Below are 20,330 nucleotides of genomic sequence, written 5' to 3'. Positions count from 1 at the left end.
CAATGGGGAAAACTCGCAACAAAAAAGCAGCAATTTCGTAAATTGACATACTGCGGATTAAACAACAGCACCGCAGGTAATTTTCGTAGCGTTTTTTTCCGCTAATCATTTATGCAACGTGTGCATGATTTTTATTCAAATCTCATCCACTCTGCTGCTATTGTATCATGCTGCGGATTTTCCGCAACTAAATACGTTGCGGAGAAACTGCTAAATTTATGCAACGTGTGAACTCGGTCTAAGGGGTTGAGTACTTTTTATTAGCCCTGCAAAGTCGAGGTTTGTTGAAATATTATCCGTCATTATTTGATGAATGGACTATTGCATTGCCAGGGGACATTATCACTTCCAGTTATCACTTTGTGTGTGGCTTCTTTGTGCCATTGTTCCCGCAATGACATGAAAGCGAGGAATTATTATGAATAGTATATTGTGTCTTTTGGTGTGTCACGTAACATATGTAGATTGCTACAAGTTTGATGTGTGGGTAAGACTTGTGTGGCCCGTGTTATATCTCCGCTGTGCTGAAGATGACATCACCTCCGGACGCTCTGATTCAGGGAAGAGACATTTCTCCGTGCACTACTCAACACCCGAAGTTATGATCGCCTCTGTCTCAACTTGGTCATTCACATTCATAAAAATCTGCTGGATGAGAAACTTGCACAGAAAACACACTTTCCGGGCACTGACTGCACACATCTGGGCCGCCGTACTTCTGCCCATGGGACACTGGGATCCATTTACCACCAGTTTAATATTAAAATGGTTTTTCATGGTTTATTTGCTTTGCTATTGAACACAAAAAGTGGTTGTGTTATCAGAGACACGGGTTGAGCCTGTTCCGGACTCGACGGGTGTTGGCCTCACTGCAACGGCCGGGATCGGAGATAACTCCGAATAAACTACTTATGGCTTTTGAAAAAGGTAGGGAAGGATAAAATTAAAATGAAAAAACAAAAAATGGCTGCAGCGCCAAGGAGTTAACACCGAATTATCTTTAGGATATATGAAAATGGGTTTTCAAAACTGGACAAACCCTTTAAAGCGACGTTCACATATACCAATTTTGCAAACCCTCAATGAATGACTGAAGGTTTGAAAAAAAATACGTTGTACATAAGCCGCCATTTTGAAAACCATGTTCGATCGTAACGACCTATATATTTTAAGTATCAAGGACGAAAGATTTTTACATTTCTTGATACCAGTATCCACTTTGATCGGAGACCTTTTTGTACATGTGTACTGGGCAATAATAATAAGCTTTATAATATTAACATAATTGTTAGTCGCTTGTAAACTAACAAGGCTCCTCCCCTAATTCGCATAATATTGCAATGTGCCTATCACGTGCGATCGCATGCATGATATATCATCGTTGAGACCTGGCTTTATACTCCACAGCTGTATTCACAATTCTGCCGATTGTTATTGGATGCTGCCCGTAAAATCCCACGGTCGAAAGTAAACCGTGCCGTACGAAGTGATGTCACATACTGCAGTCACATGACCACGTTGACGAATCGAGCTGTTGGGTGTCGATGTCACGTGACCACAGTAGGTGATGCCGCACATTTTATAGGCAGGAGAATATTTTTAGTTATTTTATCTTTTCAAATAGCTGCCTATTTCTGTGCAAATAAAACAAATATGTGATCCCGGAAAGCAATTTTTTGCTTTTTGACCAAGCTGGTGGGGCTTTAAGACAGATACTTGATGGAGGGATGGGCATCTTGGATGGATGGGCAGAAACCTTGTTGTGTCACGTCCTCCTTGGCTTTGATCCTCCGCTTCCCATCTGTATATAATTACCACACTGTAAACACGCGGGGCCACTTTTTGGGCCGAGATGAAGGCAGGTAATGGAGTCATCTTTTTTATGTATTTCCAGGCTGTGCTTTATGTGGAGGCTTGGAGCTCATCTTCAATCACTGAACGTGCTTTATGAATTGTTTTCTCACACCCGTCCGGAGTGACGCTCCTGACTGTGTCTCTCGCAGGTGTCATTTGCAGGGAAGAGATTCTTTGTTTTTTGTCTTCACACGTTGCGGGAATTCTCACCATTGTTTTTGTATTTAAACTGATTTTGGTTTCGAAAGTTGGCAGACGCTTTTTTTTTCTGTATAATGCTGACGACTGCCAAATACGAATCGGATCCTCCTGATCACAGGAGGCGGTAATGTTACATTTGTGTCTCCATAGTTGAAATATGTAGATTACGCAAGCGCAGATTATCGGTTGCTCAATTTTAATACAAATTTTTTGCTTTACTTTTTACATTTTTATTCTGGGAAATTGTAGACGTTGGTATAGGCATGTAAGGCTGGGTTCACACGAGCATGTTCGGTCCGTAATGGACGGAACGTGTTTCGGCCACAAGTCCCGGACCGAACACACTGCAGGGAGCCGGGCTCCTAGCATCATAGTTATGTACGATGCTAGGAGTCCCTGCCTCGCTGCAGGACAACTGACCCGTACTGTAATCATGATTACAGTACGGGACAGTAGTTCCACGGAGAGGCAGGGACTCCTAGCATCGTACATAACTATGATGCTAGGAGCCCGGCTCCCTGCAGTGTGTTCGGTCCGGGACTTGTGGCCAAAACACGTTCCGTCCATTACGGACGTAACATGCTCGTGTGAACCCAGCCTATGGCGACATGCACGCAACTGTGTTAGGGATCTGTAAAATGATGCCCTTAGAAATATACGGGTGCCTACTGTACCTATATGTCCTGCTGATTTAATACGGTGGCACGGAGGTGTTTTTGGAAAAAATTGTGGCGCGCTCCATTACGTGCCGTACTAAGGGCTACTCCACACGTAGCGTAATTGCTGCGTATTTTCCGTCCGGAATTGCAGAATACAATAGCAGCAAAGTGGATGAGATTCAACAAATCTCATCCACACGTTACGTAAAAATTCCGACCAGCAATTGACCGGCGGCGTGTATTTCTCGTACTGCAGCGTGTCCATTCCTGCTGCGGAAAGTGGACTGAATTGCTGCGTTTTTCAGGAGACGTCACCATCACCCGACATTGAGAAAAACGCAGCAAAATCCATACTGTTTTCTGCCGTAAAAAACGCAGGAAGTGGTGCAGTTTTTCAACAGCGGAGTTTCTGTTACTTTCTGTGAAATTGCTACAGAGATTCTCTGCAGCAATTCCGTTACGTGTGGACGAGCCCATAGGAGCTATTCTCGTCTGTAAGCGGTGGTACCTGATCAGTCTTTCCAAGCCCGACCGTTTGGTAGTGTCATTTCGGTTGCGACGGCTGCAATGTCCCAGTCTTGATGACACCTGCCAGTTGTTCGGTCATGTGGCATAACTGAGATATTAGAACACTCTGATTTGCCCAGAAGAGGGGAAAAAATAAGTGTTACCATAATATTGTCACAAAAACAGGTCCTAGAACCGTTTCTTATGGGTACTGCATCTCAATTCTCCCGCAAAACCTTAGGTTTCCCATTGCCTACCTATAATATCTTGGCATTCATCTATGCGGCTACATATTGTGGTTTTGCGCTGGCTCAGCCATAACCCACACCTTCCTGTATGAGACACATTGCAGACCTCGCTTACATGCTTTATCTGTATTCCATGCCTTATATATCCTCTGCTGCCTTTATCCGTCCTGCCTTCCCTCAGGTTCACTGTTATGACATTTCTGTAAATTTAAGTTAAACCAGACAGAGAAAATAATATTGGATGAGTCACCTATTTCATAGCGAAATGGTAAAATGCATCCAGGATAACAACATATTACACTGAGCAGTGTCAGTCAGTCTAATGGAACTTCTCCGAAGAAGCAAGAGAATTGTGATGATCCCTGTAGACCAGGAAAGTGTAAAGAAAATCTGTCACTAGGTCATATAGGTTGATGTGGTTAACTGACCTGAATAGCGCGGTCTCCCTGATTCCAGCGCAGTTTTAATTTTTTCCCTGGACCCCCATGTTCCAGAGATATGGCCCAGAGATGTTGGTTCCCTATATTTTAATTTTCTGTAGATAGCCAACGGGGTGGAGCTAGCTCCGCTGCCTCTGAAGCTGACCAATCAGCGCGAGGCAGCTTGAGAGCAGTTCACACCCTGTTGGATAACTACAGCAAATTAGCATATAGGGAGCCAACACAACAGTGGGCCATATCTCTGGAATGGGGGGTCTTGGCAAAAAAAGAAAAACAGCGCTGGAATCACGGAGACCGCGCTGTTCAGGTCAGTTAACCAGTACAACTTATATGACCTAGTGACAGGTCCTATTTAATGCAATCCTGGGCACCTGTAGTTTTTAGTGGCACCATTCTTTGTAACATATATAATGTACTTTGAAACTAGGAAAAAAAATTTGTTGGATGAAATGGAAAAAAAACAGCAATTTCACCATTGGTTTTTGGGCTTCGTTTTTATGGCATTTAGGGCTTATTCAGACGAATGGGATATACGTCCGTGCAACGCGGGTGATTTTCACGAGCGTCACACGGACCTATATTAGTCTATGGGGCCGCGCAGACAGTTGCGTGATTTTTACGCAGCGTGAGTCCGCTGCGAAAAACTCACGACATGTCCGTTCTTTGTGCGTATTTCGCGCATCACGCACCTATTGAAGTTAATGGGTGGGTGAAAATCACGCATGTCACACGGAAGCACCACATGCTTTTCTGTTTACAAACATCCAAACGGAGTGTCATAATGATGGCGGCTGCGCGAAAAGCACGCAGCCTCGCATCATATGGTGATGACACACGGGGCTGTTAAGTGCCTTTTGCGCACGCAAAACGCCGCGTTTTTTGCGTGCGAATCCGGCCTTACCATAACTTTATTCTGCAGGTCAATATGATTACGGCAATACCAAATTTATATAGTTATTTTTATATTTTACTACTTTCACAAAATAAAACTAATTTCATTTTTTTTTTTTTTACAAAATGTTTCTATGTCGCCATATTCTGAGAGCCATAACTTTTTTATTTTTCCGTTCATTGAGCGACGGGAGGGCTTCTTTTTTGAGGGGCGAGCTGTAGTTCTTCGCAGTACCATTTTGTGGTAATACGACTGTGTATCACTTTTTATGGGCGATGAGGTGACCCAAAAACAGCAATTCTGGAATTTTTTTACTTTGAATATACTAAAGATGATTTAGCGTAGCTTTCCCTTTTAATTCAGCTTTGAATGGGACTGGAGACGAAAATGATGCAACTTAAAACCAGTTCATGTTAAGCAGAGAAAATTGCTTGCAAAGTTTCTCAACACTTTATGTAGATTTATACCGTGAAAAGTGGAGACCGATTCTGGCTGATTGTCTGCAGCGGTTTTATGGGAAGGAAGGGCAGTCATTCAGAAAGCTGCTGCTGTAGATGATCCGCATTGCATACATTTCCCAGTGCTGCTCACACTGTCACATGTGTGTCCTGTGACTGCCGGGATGTCAAATCTCTTCGCACAAGTGAATGAATCAGGATCTTTGTAATCATCAAGGTACAAGTCATCGATATCTACAGTGGAATGGATCCGTCACAAGACATCACAGAAGGAAGGAAAGGCATAATATAAATTAACTAAACTGCATGCGTAAAAGCTATAACAAGGTCTACAGCAGTTCTCAGTCTGTGGCCTGTGAACCAGCGTGATGCTGGATTATCATTATCTGTCATCCCTGGCCATAATCCAGGATGCCAATCATCCAGTAATTTATTCTCCAGTCCCATTTTTCCAATTCTTTTATTTTCATGTTCTGGTCAGCAGGAGTTTAAAGGGGTATACCCAACTGCATAGGACATACCATAAATGCCTCATAGGTGCTATATTGGGGATCCTCATCTAACGGGAAAACCTGGGTCCTGCAACTCCCGTTCACGGATTCACAGTGACCGATTTTCCAATAAACTCAGTGGAATTGTGGTGGTGCAAGAGAGGCCTCCTCTCCAATGAATTCAATGGGGAGACAGCCATTGTGAATGGCAAATAGGGCCTCCCATCTCCCGATAGGTACGAATGCCGCCTATAGGACTGTCAACTATCAGGCATTTGTAGCCTGTGGGACAGGATTTTTTTTTTTTTTATAATTATAATGAAACATGCCACAGTCATCCCCCACCCCTGCTTAAAACTGTCTGATAACAAAGGACAATGGTTTGCATTTAGCTGCACAAACTTTGATTAGTCACATTGTTTGGTACGACTGCATTTCTAACCTGTGCCTATAAGGAGGCCCTGGTGGAATGGCATCTACTGTTTACATATGAAAGGGCTGAGCAGTGTGCCTTCATGTGTAAATGATCTGTCTTTATATGTTATTTAGGCACTCACAGCGCTGTGGTAGAGAGAAGAGGGCAGCCAGGAATAAGGGGAAGGCTCTGTGAGGCGCGCACCACAATGTTCAGCCTTATTTTGTAAAAGCGGATGAATATTTTAGAGCCATATATGACTAAAAGGCTATGGACACCCTTTGGACTGATTATTTTATAGAATATTAAAGTCCTCTTTGGACAATCTCTTCTTGTTAGAAGGTTCCTTTGACAATAAGCTGATCACAATGTGTCCCCCTGCTGAGACCCCCAGCGATCATTTGGAATCTGTGGGGAAACCTGGCAGTAAGTGTTCAGTTTCTCTTTAGCACCGCCACAGGGGAAGGGAAGTATTACGCAGTGCTCATTCACATGAATGAGTTGATTATGTAATTCTGATCAGGACAGGTCCTCCAGAGTGAGAGACACTCTTTGTAACCACTCTCCACAGTCAATCGATTATGATCCTAGACAGAGGACCTCCCATTCATCAATTCAGAATTCCCTAATCGGATATATAAATGAGTTTTCTAAACTGGACAGCCCCTTTAAGGTGTGGCTTACTTGCTGGGCGGGGTCTAAGGTGCCAGTCAATCTGTGCCTACAGGCTCCTGAGATCCCATACTGGTCAATTTTAATTGTTTGGCCAGCAAGTCCTGCTTGACACTCCAGGGCTCCGCGGGCAATTAACCATTCTCAAGACTCAAAAAAAAAACCCTTGTTTTCTTTTATTAGGAGCCCATTGAGCTGCGGGGCCCAGAGTAGTTAATCTGGTCCTTTATTTCACAACAGTTAAAGATTTGTTGACTCGCTGCCATTTTTAACAGCCTGTTGCATGTAAATAGAGGTGAGTGACCCGCGGATCTCCCAGTACAGGCAGGGCAGTGTTGGAGGATGGTGTGCATCGTACAGGGATATTGATGCCTGCCAGACTTGCTGATCTCTCCCTGGCTCTTACACATCCTACTCGATTGCAACACAGCTGAAGTCTAAGGGCTGACACTCATTGCGTAAGTCAGGTTCTAGTTGCATAACCCAAGTGTTTCATTCTGCTGTGTATGATAAATCTCCCCCACGCTGTATTGGCTCATCAAGTGCCTGATGGTCAGATCATAAACGAGACGTTCTTATAAAAACCTCAGTTGACATTCACCGTGCAAATCCCATGGACACCATTACTGCCTGTTGACCAATTTTGCGTTAAAGGTTTAAGTCGCAGTCACATGTCTGCTCTGCGCTAACTCGCCACTTTTTATTTTCTTGCTTAAAATATAAACTTTTGTTTGAAACGGTTTTCCGGGACTTACAGAACAAAGGGGGAAGGTGCAGAACAATGGATATATAAAAAAAAAACAATACTCACCCGGTCAATCTCCCGCCGCTCTACCAGTCCCTGCCAGTCTTCTCACTTCCCTGCAGAGACGACGTGTCGTTCTTGCACATGACCTCTGCAGCCAATCACTGGCCTTGCGGTGATGCTAGCAAGATCAGCATGTTGCCGTCACTGCTGCAGGGAAGTCAACAGAGACCGGCGGGTGATTGACCGGGTGAGTATTGTTTTTTTATGTTATCCGCTTTCATGATCTTTTTAGGTGATTTTTAAGGATCAGTTCAGACGTGGCAGAGTTCTTGTGACGCAGATTTTGCTGTGGGTTTGCCATGGTTTTTGCCCTTGTATTGCCTTTGCTTTACTCTGCATGCCTTGTTCAGACGGCGTGTATTTGACGCGTCGTGTAAAAAAAGCAGCGTCTGGTCAATTCTTGGCGCGTAAAATTTGCCTAATTCCCATAGTCAATGGGAGTCCTAATTACGCGACAAAAACGCCTGTATTTTAAAAAGCGCTTTACACGTCGTTTTTTTTAAGCGCCATGTGAACAAAGCAGCACTTTGTAGGGATGTAGCATATGAACGCTCTTCTCTTATGTATCTCAATTGTTTTTGTCTCCCAGCCCCTGTTCTCTTGTGGTTACTATATACTTGACTCCAGTTGTTTTACGCTCTACAGCTTGTGGTATTTATGGACTTGTCCTATGGTCCCTACTGGTTGATACAGTCCCTGGTTTTCTGTCTATTTTGTGATTCTTTTTTTGATGTTGGAAAGGTTCAGGCGGTCTGTGGCCATTCCCCGATGTAAAAGGATGTGCTGTAATTTGACAGCCTCTCCACTGTTCGTGGCACAACCCTTTTCTGCTCTTATGTAAAATGTTAAAGAACTGTGTACCCGCTGATTTTGCCTGTAGATGCCATCAGCAGTACAACATGGCAGCCTGTATTCAGCAAATTGTGTTCTCACATGAACTTTTATAGTGTGTTTATGGGCATTTCATTCTTGGAATATGAATGGCCTCAATAGTTCCCTTATTCTGCTGATGGTGCCTGCAGTAGGGGCGAGGGGATTGGTTTCGGTGTCATACTAATATTAACATTGCGTGTAGGTTGGGTGATAACTTATTGTGCGCATCCCTCATATAATACCGCCATACTATAGGTTTATCTTTATTTCTATAAAGGCTCAGACTCTGGCAGATATTACAGGGGGTGACGCTACAATCCTCTGTACCGGGTGTGATCGCTCTTACCTGATGTTTGATTGACTCCAGACTTTAAGGGTCCCGGAGTAATTCCAGGAATGCTGATCAGATGGAAACCTGAGATGATCCGCTGTCATTCCTGAGAGGTCTCCTGCAAGATGCCTTTTAATTAGAAGTGACAAGTTGCAGTTATTTTCTCCTGTAGGTGTTTCCTTTGCTGCGTACTCCCGAAATAATTGTGTCCATTTTTCTTCCTGAGAGAGTGGTAGGTGATTCCACCTGGCACTGTAGGGGTGCCTTGGTTGGTAGTGGAACAGTAAATGGAACATAAAGGAACAGTTCTACCCATGATATCTCAGCAATAAGCATCCATGTAATATGTAGCATTGGGGTGAGTGAAGAAATTCACGCATTAGAGCATATGGCTGATATACAGGGGTCGTTCGCTTGAACAGAGAGATGCGAAGTATCAGTGGTTTACGCTCTGATGGGCCAATGCCGGGAAAATGTATGGCTAACGGCAACTTCCCAGGCAATAACTGCTAATAACCAGGTAAAAAAAATAATGAAAATAGAACATTTGGTGGAGCTCTACTTACCCAAAAAGAATCACTAACCTGAACAACAAATTCCCAAATATCATTGTCTGTGCTCTTCCGAGGGCCCGACTGAAGACTATGCTGATCCTGACAACATCATAACCACCGAATACATGATAAAACAAAACGTCTGTGTGCCTCCATATATAATCTGAGGGACATGGAGTTACAGCATGAGGTGTGAGGGGCACGGAGGTACAGCATGAGGTGTGAGGGGCACGGAGGTGTAGCATGAGGTGTGAGGGGCACGGAGGTACAGCATGAGGTGTGAGGGGCACGGAGGTACAGCATGAGGTGTGAGGGGCACGGAGGTGGAGCATGAGGTGTGAGGGGCACGGAGGTGTAGCATGAGGTGTGAGGGGCACGGAGGTGGAGCATGAGGTGTGAAGGGCACGGAGGTGGAGCATGAGGTGTGAGGGGCACGGAGGTACAGCATGAGGTGTGAGGGGCACGGAGGTACAGCATGAGGTGTGAGGGGCACGGAGGTGGAGCATGAGGTGTGAGGGGCAGGAGGTGGAGCATGAGGTGTGAGGGACACGGAGGTACAGTGTGAGGGGCACGGAGGTACAGCATGAGGTGTGAGGGGCACGGAGGTAGAGCATGAGGTGTGAGGGGCACGGAGGTAGAGCATGAGGTGTGAGGGGCACGGAGGTAGAGCATGAGGTGTGAGGGGCACGGAGGTACAGCATGAGGTGTGAGGGGCACGGAGGTACAGCATGAGGTGTGAGGGGCACGGAGGTACAGCATGAGGTGTGAGGGGCACGGAGGTACAGCATGAGGTGTGAGGGGCACGGAGGTACAGCATGAGGTGTGAGGGGCACGGAGGTGTAGCATGAGGTGTGAGGGGCACGGAGGTGTAGCATGAGGTGTGAGGGGCACGGAGGTGTAGCATGAGGTGTGAGGGGCACGGAGGTGGACCATGAGGTGTGAGGGGCACGGAGGTAGAGCATGAGGTGTGAGGGGCACGGAGGTAGAGCATGAGGTGTGAGGGGCACGGAGGTACAGCATGAGGTGTGAGGGGCACGGAGGTACAGCATGAGGTGTGAGGGGCACGGAGGTACAGCATGAGGTGTGAGGGGCACGGAGGTACAGCATGAGGTGTGAGGGGCACGGAGGTACAGCATGAGGTGTGAGGGGCACGGAGGTGGAGCATGAGGTGTGAGGGGCACGGAGGTGTAGCATGAGGTGTGAGGGGCACGGAGGTGTAGCATGAGGTGTGAGGGGCACGGAGGTGGAGCATGAGGTGTGAGGGGCAGGAGGTGGAGCATGAGGTGTGAGGGACACGGAGGTACAGTGTGAGGGGCACGGAGGTAGAGCATGAGGTGTGAGGGGCACGGAGGTAGAGCATGAGGTGTGAGGGGCACGGAGGTAGAGCATGAGGTGTGAGGGGCACGGAGGTAGAGCATGAGGTGTGAGGGGCACGGAGGTAGAGCATGAGGTGTGAGGGGCACGGAGGTAGAGCATGAGGTGTGAGGGGCACGGAGGTAGAGCATGAGGTGTGAGGGGCACGGAGGTAGAGCATGAGGTGTGAGGGGCACGGAGGTAGAGCATGAGGTGTGAGGGGCACGGCGGTACAGCATGAGGTGTGAGGGGCACTGAGGTGGAGCATGAGGTGTGAGGGGCACTGAGGTGGAGCATGAGGTGTGAGGGGCACGGAGGTGGAGCATGAGGTGTGAGGGGCACGGAGGTGGAGCATGAGGTGTGAGGGGCACGGAGGTGGAGTGTGAGGGGCACTGAGGTGGAGCATGAGGTGTGAGGGGCACGGAGGTGGAGCATGAGGTGTGAGGGGCACGGAGGTGGAGCATGAGGTGTGAGGGGCACGGAGGTGGAGTGTGAGGGGCACGGAGGTGGAGTATGAGGTGTGAGGGGCACGGAGGTGGAGTATGAGGTGTGAGGGGCACGGAGGTGGAGTATGAGGTGTGAGGGGCACGGAGGTGGAGTATGAGGTGTGAGGGGCACGGAGGTGGAGCATGAGGTGTGAGGGGCACGGAGGTAGAGCATGAGGTGTGAGGGGCACGGAGGTAGAGCATGAGGTGTGAGGGGCACGGAGGTAGAGCATGAGGTGTGAGGGGCACGGAGGTAGAGCATGAGGTGTGAGGGGCACGGAGGTAGAGCATGAGGTGTGAGGGGCACGGAGGTAGAGCATGAGGTGTGAGGGGCACGGAGGTAGAGCATGAGGTGTGAGGGGCACGGAGGTAGAGCATGAGGTGTGAGGGGCACGGAGGTAGAGCATGAGGTGTGAGGGGCACGGAGGTAGAGCATGAGGTGTGAGGGGCACGGAGGTAGAGCATGAGGTGTGAGGGGCACGGAGGTAGAGCATGAGGTGTGAGGGGCACAGAGGTACAGTATGAGGTGTGAGGGGCACAGAGGTACAGTATGAGGTGTGAGGGGCACAGAGGTACAGTATGAGGTGTGAGGGGCACAGAGGTACAGTATGAGATTGCTACGGGTGTTGTATTCCGGTTTCATAATATGACTGATGTATAAATCTGTCCTACACGCTTTACAATATTTGCTTTCTCTATAGACAATATGAGACCTCGTCCTTCAGGTCTTTCTTCGAACATATTACAATGCCATGACGGGGTTATTAGTAGGGGTCCATGAGTGAGTACCTGCGCTAATTCTCAAATTGAAGGAGCCTTTAGGCCATCCAAACTCTTTTCAGGTATAGTCAGAGATTTCTACTCACAAATACCTCTTGTTATGCCTTAAAGTGTCCCTCCAGTTGTACTTTCCCGCCTGAACTGATTTCGGGCATGGGGAGACGCTTCTGTACGTAGTTTAGTACACAGTGGGCGCACTAAAGATTTTTTTTTTTCAGAGTGAGAATACTCCTCTTAGAATTTTTAAGGAGCATTTTTATCCGTGGTGGAGTATATTCTTTGTGGTATTTCAGTTTAATAGTACATAGGTTATAAACTCCCTGTTTATGAAGGAAAACATTACTATAACAGATAACCATGCTCCCATGTATTAAGAGGGAGCTTTAGACATTAGGAGGGAGATTTTTTAAAATTAGTGCAAGGAAAAAGTGACGTAGTTGCCTACAGCAGTGTGTGTGTGTGTGTGTGTGTGTGTGTGTGTGTGTGTGTGTGTGTGTATATATATATATATATATATATATATATATATATATATATATATATATATATAATGTGTGTGTGCTTATACACAACACACATTAACAAGTACTGCTATACTCCCAGGTCTTCGCGCAGAAACACAATCCTAGGCGCAGCGTTTGGGTGTGTGAGTCCAGGGACCGCCTAGAAGCTGAGCCACCGGTTTCCAGGTTAAAGCAGCCAGGGACATCCCAGCATACCTCCCAACCGGATCGAGCGGGACAGTCCCGGTTTCTCACCTCCGTCCCGGGTGGTCTGCGAAATGTCCCGCTGGGCGCTGCAGCTGTATCAAAACAGCTGATCGCTGCTGACAGGCGCCCTGCATGCCTGACGACTGCAGCAGCAATCAAAAGAAGGCAGGAGTCTTGCGGCGGTGTTTTCTCTGGGATCTATGCCGGCACGGGAGTGGACCAGTCCAGTCAACTGACCTGTCATCTGACCCCACCGGTCAGGTGACTGGACTGGTCCACTACCGGGTCGGCATCGACACCAGTGAGAACACCGCCGCAAGACTCCTGCCTTCTTCTGACGGTGAGCGGCAGCAGTAGTGCCGGCTACTTCTTATAAGGGGGTTGTGTTGCGCTACCTACAGGGAGCTATGTACAGGGGGGCTGTGTCTGGCGCTATGTACAGGGGGGCTGTGTCTGGCGCTATGTACAGGGGGGCTGTGTCTGGCGCTATGTACAGGGGGGCTGTGTCTGGCGCTATGTACAGGGGGGCTGTATCTGACGCTATGTACAGGGGGGCTGTATCTGACGCTATGTACAGGGGGGGGGCTGTATCTGACGCTATGTACAGGGGGGGGCTGTATCTGACGCTATGTACAGGGGGCTGTATCTGACGCTATGTACAGGGGGCTGTATCTGACGCTATGTACAGGGGGGCTGTATCTGACGCTATGTACAGGGGGGCTGTATCTGACGCTATCTACAGGGGGCTGTATCTGGAGCGATCTACAGGGGGCTGTATCTGGAGCTAACTACAGGGGGGCTGTATCTGGAGCTAACTACAGGGGGGCTGTGTGTGGAGCTAACTACAGGGGGGCTGTGTGTGGAGCTAACTACAGGGGGGCTGTATCTGGAGCTAACTACAGGGGGGCTGTATCTGGAGCTAACTACAGGGGGGGCTGTGTGTGTGGAGCGAACTACAGGGGGGGCTGTGTGTGGAGCGAACTACAGGGGGGCTGTGTGTGGAGCGAACTACAGGGGGGCTGTGTGTGGAGCGAACTACAGGGGGGGCTGTGTGTGTGGAGCGAACTACAGGGGGGGCTGTGTGTGTGGAGCGAACTACGGGGGGGCTGTGTGTGGAGCGAACTACGGGGGGGCTGTGTGTGTGGAGCGAACTACAGGGGGGGGGGGCTGTGTGTGTGGAGCGAACTACAGGGGGGGCTGTGTGTGTGGAGCGAACTACAGGGGGGGGGCTGTGTGGAGCTGGGGGGCTCTGGTGGATGATTTTTCCATTAAGCGGTAGCAGAGTTACACAACTGGAAAAAAAAATCCCCATCATGTAACTCTGCTACCTGTCAATTGAAATTGAAAAGTCATCCACCACAGGGTCTCCCTCTTGACTTTCATTGTTCTCAGCCTCTTGGTTTGTCCTGCAGCTGCCGCCGTGATGAGCAAATGTTATACCCAAGATAGGAAAAGTAACACAAAGACGATATAACCTGATCCATAATATCTGTGATATCCGGACAGTCCAGAGATCCGCGGTGAGAATGTGCGCGCGTTATTTGCAGAAGGATCTGGCCGTGATTTGATGTGTTGATGCGGGATAGTGGGTGTGGTTAGGGGCGTGGCTTAAAATGTCCCTCTTTTCCGAATTCAAAAGTTGGGCGGTATGTATCCCAGGGTCTTCAGAACTTACATTCCAATGCAAATGTGATTCCAGTGAGACCAGCTGAAAAATGTCGCTGCTCATCCCAGGCAGCTGCACTCAGAACAGCCACTCAGCTGCTTGACTACCCGCAGCCTATGGCAAGTGGCTGTAAGTACAAAAACATATTCATTGGCTGGACTGTCCAACAATAGTGCAGTGGCGCGGCCCTTCAGCTGAGCAGTCCGTTTCATGAGAATGATTTTGAAAAGTGGAAATGCCTGCAGAGGTGTTGGGGTATGTTCACACGTAGTGTGAATGCTACAGATTTTTCGCAACGGTTCCATTGCTTAAAATCCACAGCGTAATACAGTAGCAGCAGAGTGGATGAGATTTAAAGGGAATGTGTCGCTAGAAATTTATTTTTATTTTTTAAACCGTTATTATATACATGATTAGACATTGTTCTAACTTTTGTAATTTTTTCACAAGTCAGGAAATATTATAAATTTAGATTCTAATTTATAATATTTCCATGTGCTGGTCACTAGAGGGAGCAATTCCCAAAATTGCAGCATTGGCATGTGGTGAAGCAACCTCATTGCTTTATGCTGCAAAATTGAAGACACACTCGCTCTAATGTACTCAATTAATCCCCCTCCTTTATCCTGGCTAGTGCCAGGAGAAAGGAGGGGGTTGAATGTTCAAACCTCCTACACTGTGTGCCGCCATTTTTTGAGCGAATACACCGTGTAGTAGGCTTACATACAGTGGTAATCACACAGTAAAACACGTACATACACAAACATAACTTACCTGCTCCTGCCGCTCCGTCCGCTCCCTCCGCTCCTAGTCCTTGCTTCTGACCACATGTCCGGAAGCCGCGACCGGAAGTAGTCCTCTTACTGTCCTGCCGCGGCTTCCGGTCCCCAAGAAAATGGCGCCGGATGTTGCTTGGCCGAAGACCTTCCTTTTGTACTGTATGGGAGCGGCGCATGTGCCGTTCCCACACAGACGGCGTACACCATAGTGAATGGAACGGGCCCCGTTCGCATTCTCTATGGGGTTGTATGTGCCGTATTCTATCTCTGTATGTGTCTTTAATCGACACATACAGAGATGAAAAAAAAAATGGCAGCCCCCATAGAGAAGTAAAAGTTAGAAAAAAGAAAAAAGTAAAACACACGCATAAATAAATAAAATTTATTTTAATAACACAGTAAAAGCAAATTGATATTAAAATATTTTTTTTCGCGACACCCGTCCTTTAAACATCTCATGCACATGCTGCGTAAAAAATCACCTAATAAATGACCTGCAGTGCATCGCTGCTTTTCTGTGGCAGGTCTTCCCCATTGAAATGAATGGGGAGCTAAAATCCACAACAAATAGCAAATATCAGTATTTTTTGCGGCGGAAAAGCTGCGATTCCAACGCAAGAATCGCAACTCCAAATAAAAAAGCTTTTTTTTTTTGTTTAAAATGAATACAAAAGTTTATACTTAACACTATGGTGATGTCATAGTGACACTTTCTACTGTTCTTCATGCATGTCCGGCCTCCTAGGATGACGTTTCATCCCATGTGACTGCTGCAGCCAATCACAGGTGACTGAGGCGTCATACCAGAAGGCCCGCCTGGACGAGAACAGAAGAAAGAGTCACTGACCATGTCGATCGGGGTAAGTATAACATTTTTTTATCACTGTTTTCCGCAGTGGACATTTTGAACGGAAAACTGCAGTTTGTTGGGTGTTATACCCTGCGGGTCACAGGACGGATATGCTGTGTACTTTTACACCGCAAATCTGCCCGGTGTGAACATGGGCTCATTGCACCCTCTGGTGGTACAGTTGCTGTGGCAACTGTACCATGACCGAAGAGTATTGTATATGGGTCCAGTTCTAATGAATAGGACTCGAGCATGATACGCTCTGGGTGTTGTATGGTTGGCACTACAACTGTACCATGCAGCGTCTCTCCGCACCCAATGCCAGTTCAGGCGGGAGAGAACCACCGGCGGGACACTTTAGGAAGTTGGAGTTCTTTATTTAGGAAGTCCCCCTTACTTGGGAATTGGGATTACCTAAGCTCATGGAATCTTACCGGTCACAAATCTGATATAACACAGTGATGTTTTAAAGTGTATTTTCCCCGTAAAAGCTAAAATGAACACCGTAAAATAAAATGAGATTATCCTGTGCAGTCAATGCTGCTGTTATGACTGCAATTTATTGCAACACATTAGATTAGAAAAACATGTTTTCTTCCAGGAATAGCGCCACTTTTGTCCATAGGCTGTGAGCAGTATTGCAGTTCAGTCCTATTCACTTAAATGGGGCTGAGCTGCAATACCAGACACAACCCATGGACAATAGTGGCGCTGTTTCTTTAAGACATCACGGAGAGAACATATAAATTCCACGTGCGTTTTATAGTTTCATAATCAAATGCACGGCAAAAAACCTGCAGGAGGCAATGTCATCTCCGTGCACATTCTGAATTCATAAATTATTCTAGAAAATACGATTTAAATAATAATGTGACAAGTTCTACATTGCCTCCAGTGTTAATGGGTACTAGGAAAATGGTTTCCAAGAACAGGATATTTTCTCTTCAGAAATCGCATGCACGTGGAATTGTCTTCAAAGTAATGTTCTTACCCGGAGGAATGTTCAGACTCAGGTGCATCTCGGGAATTGTAACTGGTAACAGATGGTTTTATAGACACATTCCTGACTGAAACCTGCTCCACACATGACTCTCATCCGTACGTGAATTCCTTCGTGCAGGGTGGAGGCTTTATTACTAAACAAACCAAATTAGAACTATTTCTCCAGGTCCTGGCTCCCTATCAATCCTGTCTATAAGGCTACACTCACACGAGCGTGACAGACTTGCGCGCGTAAAATCTGTCCGTGTGCGTTGCGTTTTGCATCCGTGTGCTTTGCGTCTGGCATGTGTTTTTCACGCACTGGCAAGCACTTTTTTTCGCATTGTAATTGATGCATCAAACACGGACAGCACACGGATGTGCGTCCGTGTGCTGTCCAGGGCTTTCACGCACCCATTGCATTCAATGGGCGACTAGGGGCGTGAAAATGCACCAATACAGGACATGCAGTGAGTTTCACGCAACGGACACTAGCGGTGTGAAAACCCATGCATTTGTGAATAGCCCCATTAAAATCCATATGAGATTCACGCTTGTCTGAATGAGCCCGAACACACATGACCGAGTTTGGGTCGTGTCGGCTGGATTTCCGGGCCCGACCACGGTAAAGGTGAACGGGACTTCTGGCATTCTAGTCCTTTTTATGAGGCTAGGAGTCCCTGCCTCCCCGCGGAACTGCTGTTCTGTACTGTATAGTTTTGTTCAGTTCAGAACAGCAGTTCCCTGGGGCGGCAGGGACTCCTAGCCTCATAAAATGTCTATGATGCAAGGAGTCCTGTTCACCTGTACACGGACCGTTTTTCACGGTCCAAACTCTGTCGTGTGCAAGAGATTCCGAGTACACTGCTGTATGTGCTGCTGGTCAGGACTGCTGAGTACACTGTGCTGTATGTGCTGCTGGTCAGGACTGTTGAGTACACTGCTGTATGTGCTGCTGGTCAGGACTGCTGAGTACACTGTGCTGTATGTGCTGCTGGTCAGGACTGCTGAGTACACTGCTGTATGTGCTGCTGGTCAGGACTGCTGAGTACACTGTGCTGTATGTGCTGCTGGTCAGGACTGCTGAGTACACTGTGCTGTATGTGCTGCTGGTCAGGACTGCTGAGTACACTGTGCTGTATGTACTGCTGGTCAGGACTGCTGAGTACACTGTGCTGTATGTGCTGCTGGTCAGGACTGCTGAGTACACTGTGCTGTATGTGCTGCTGGTCAGGACTGCTGAGTACACTGTGCTGTATGTGCTGCTGGTCAGGACTGCTGAGTACACTGCTGTATGTGCTGCTGGTCAGGACTGCTGAGTACACTGTGCTGTATGTGCTGCTGGTCAGGACTGCTGAGTACACTGTGCTGTATGTGCTGCTGGTCAGGACTGCTGAGTACACTGTGCTGTAGGTCAGGACTGCTGAGTACACTGTGCTGTATGTGCTGCTGGTCAGGACTGCTGAGTACACTGTGCTGTATGTGCTGCTGGTCAGGACTGCTGAGTACACTGTGCTGTAGGTCAGGACTGCTGAGTACACTGTGCTGTATGTGCTGCTGGTCAGGACTGTTGAGTACACTGTGCTGTATGTGCTGCTGGTCAGGACTGCTGAGTACACTGTGCTGTATGTGCTGCTGGTCAGGACTGCTGAGTACACTGTGCTGTAGGTCAGGACTGCTGAGTACACTGTGCTGTATGTGCTGCTGGTCAGGACTGCTGAGTACATTGGTCTGCAGCAATGTTTAGGTCGGTGGTACGTGTCACATCCACATGAATGTCAGGAGCCAAGGTTTCCCAGCAGAGCCTTGCTCAGATCATCACACTGCCTCCGCCGGCTTGTTTTCTTCCCATAATGCATCCTGGTGCAATCTCCTCTCCAGGTAAGCGACGCAGCCGACCGTCCACATGATGTAAAAGAAAACGTGATTCAACAGACCAGGCGTCGTCTTCCGTTCCTCCATGTTCCAGTTCTGATGTGCCTATGGTAGGTAATTATTGCGGTGGGCAGGGGTCCGCATGGGTACTCTGACCGGTCTGCGGCTACACCGCCCCATATACAGCGAGCTGCGATGCTCTGCGTGTTCTGACATCTTTCTATCATAGCCAGTAGTAACGTTTTCAGCAATTTGTGCTACAGTAGATGGCATCGGACCAGACAGGATAGCCTTCACTCCCTACATGCATCAAGGTGCCTTGGCGCCTATGGCCCTGTCTGGGGTTGACCTTCCTTGAATCACTTCTGGTAGGTTCTAACCACTGCATCCTCTGACCTAGTCTTTGCTCAGATCTTTACACTTTTCTTGCTTCCCGTACATCAACTTCTAGAACTGCCTGTTCGCTTGTTGCCTAATTACATATCTCTTGTCAGGCGCCGTTGTAACAAGATCATCAATGTTATTCCCTTCACCTGTCAGTGGTTTTAATGTTCCGGTTGAATGCTGTCATTTATGTGGCAGATACACAAAATGCGGAAGAAAGCCGACAGGAGACAAAGGTGCGTAACACCCCCTGATATCTTCGGATCCAGTGTACAGAATCTGTTCCCTGTCAGATCCCCCCCCCCCAGCGCCCCTCCAGATGCCTCTTGATTTAGTACTTGCAGACATGTAGATTAGCAGTGTCTGCAGAGAACATGACATGCACTTGTTTCACGGAACATTTTGTGCATACATCACATACAATCCCCACTTGTATCATTCTTCCCCTCTAAGTGTTCGATATCATTAAAGTCAACCTGCATTATTGGGGAACATTTCAGAACGGATCCAACACATTGAGATGTACGACCCCCGTAATATCATTGCCTAGTATTGAATTCCAGAAATTTTGATTTGCAGCTCCTCCTTCCAGGTTGTCAAGAAATCGGAGAATGCTGGAGTCATTTGGAAAGAATGCAGCGTGTACAACTATTGTTTTGTCTCAAGAAAGTGTCTGACTGCTTAACGCTTTGCTGCCGGGACTCTATTAGTAGCAGCATATTACGTTATTTCTAATTGTGGTTTTAGTGATGATACCATTCATCGTGTATACAGAGTTACATAGATTGAAAAAATACTCCGGTCCATCAGCTTCAACCTTTCTCAATCAATTACCCATCATTCATTGCTAGATTAGTTATAACCCTCAATGCCAATCGTAAATACATGGGTATCTAGCTGCCTTTTTTAAATGCTGACATAGTATCTGCCATCACTGCCTCTTGGGGTAGCAAATTCCATAGCTTGACCACTCTAACTGTAAAGAATCCTTTCCTATATTGATGTCTGACACGTCTTTTTTCCACACGCAATGAATGCACCCTGGTCCTTTGTAAAGTCCTTGG

At 47.3% G+C, this 20,330-nt stretch overlaps 1 protein-coding gene and 1 long non-coding RNA gene across 3 annotated transcripts in view; one reads left to right on the top strand and one right to left on the bottom strand.

Moving 5' to 3' along the window:
- The window catches only part of LOC142651273 (E3 SUMO-protein ligase NSE2-like), a 117,432-nt gene that overhangs the window by 38,943 nt on the left and 58,159 nt on the right, over nt 1-20,330 (top strand). The gene's annotated exons all lie outside the window — the stretch shown is intronic.
- LOC142651275 (uncharacterized) lies at nt 5,238-12,975 on the bottom strand. The gene is made up of 3 exons (XR_012847595.1): nt 12,780-12,975; nt 8,865-8,967; nt 5,238-5,493 (listed from the first exon to the last, which is right to left on the bottom strand). It is a non-coding gene; the product is annotated as an uncharacterized LOC142651275 (long non-coding RNA).

Source organism: Rhinoderma darwinii, chromosome 5, assembly GCF_050947455.1.
Source record: "Rhinoderma darwinii isolate aRhiDar2 chromosome 5, aRhiDar2.hap1, whole genome shotgun sequence".
NCBI classification, from domain to species: Eukaryota; Metazoa; Chordata; class Amphibia; order Anura; family Rhinodermatidae; genus Rhinoderma; species Rhinoderma darwinii.
Note: the sequence above shows the minus strand (reverse complement) of the source record. Positions and strands in the feature narration are given on the sequence as shown.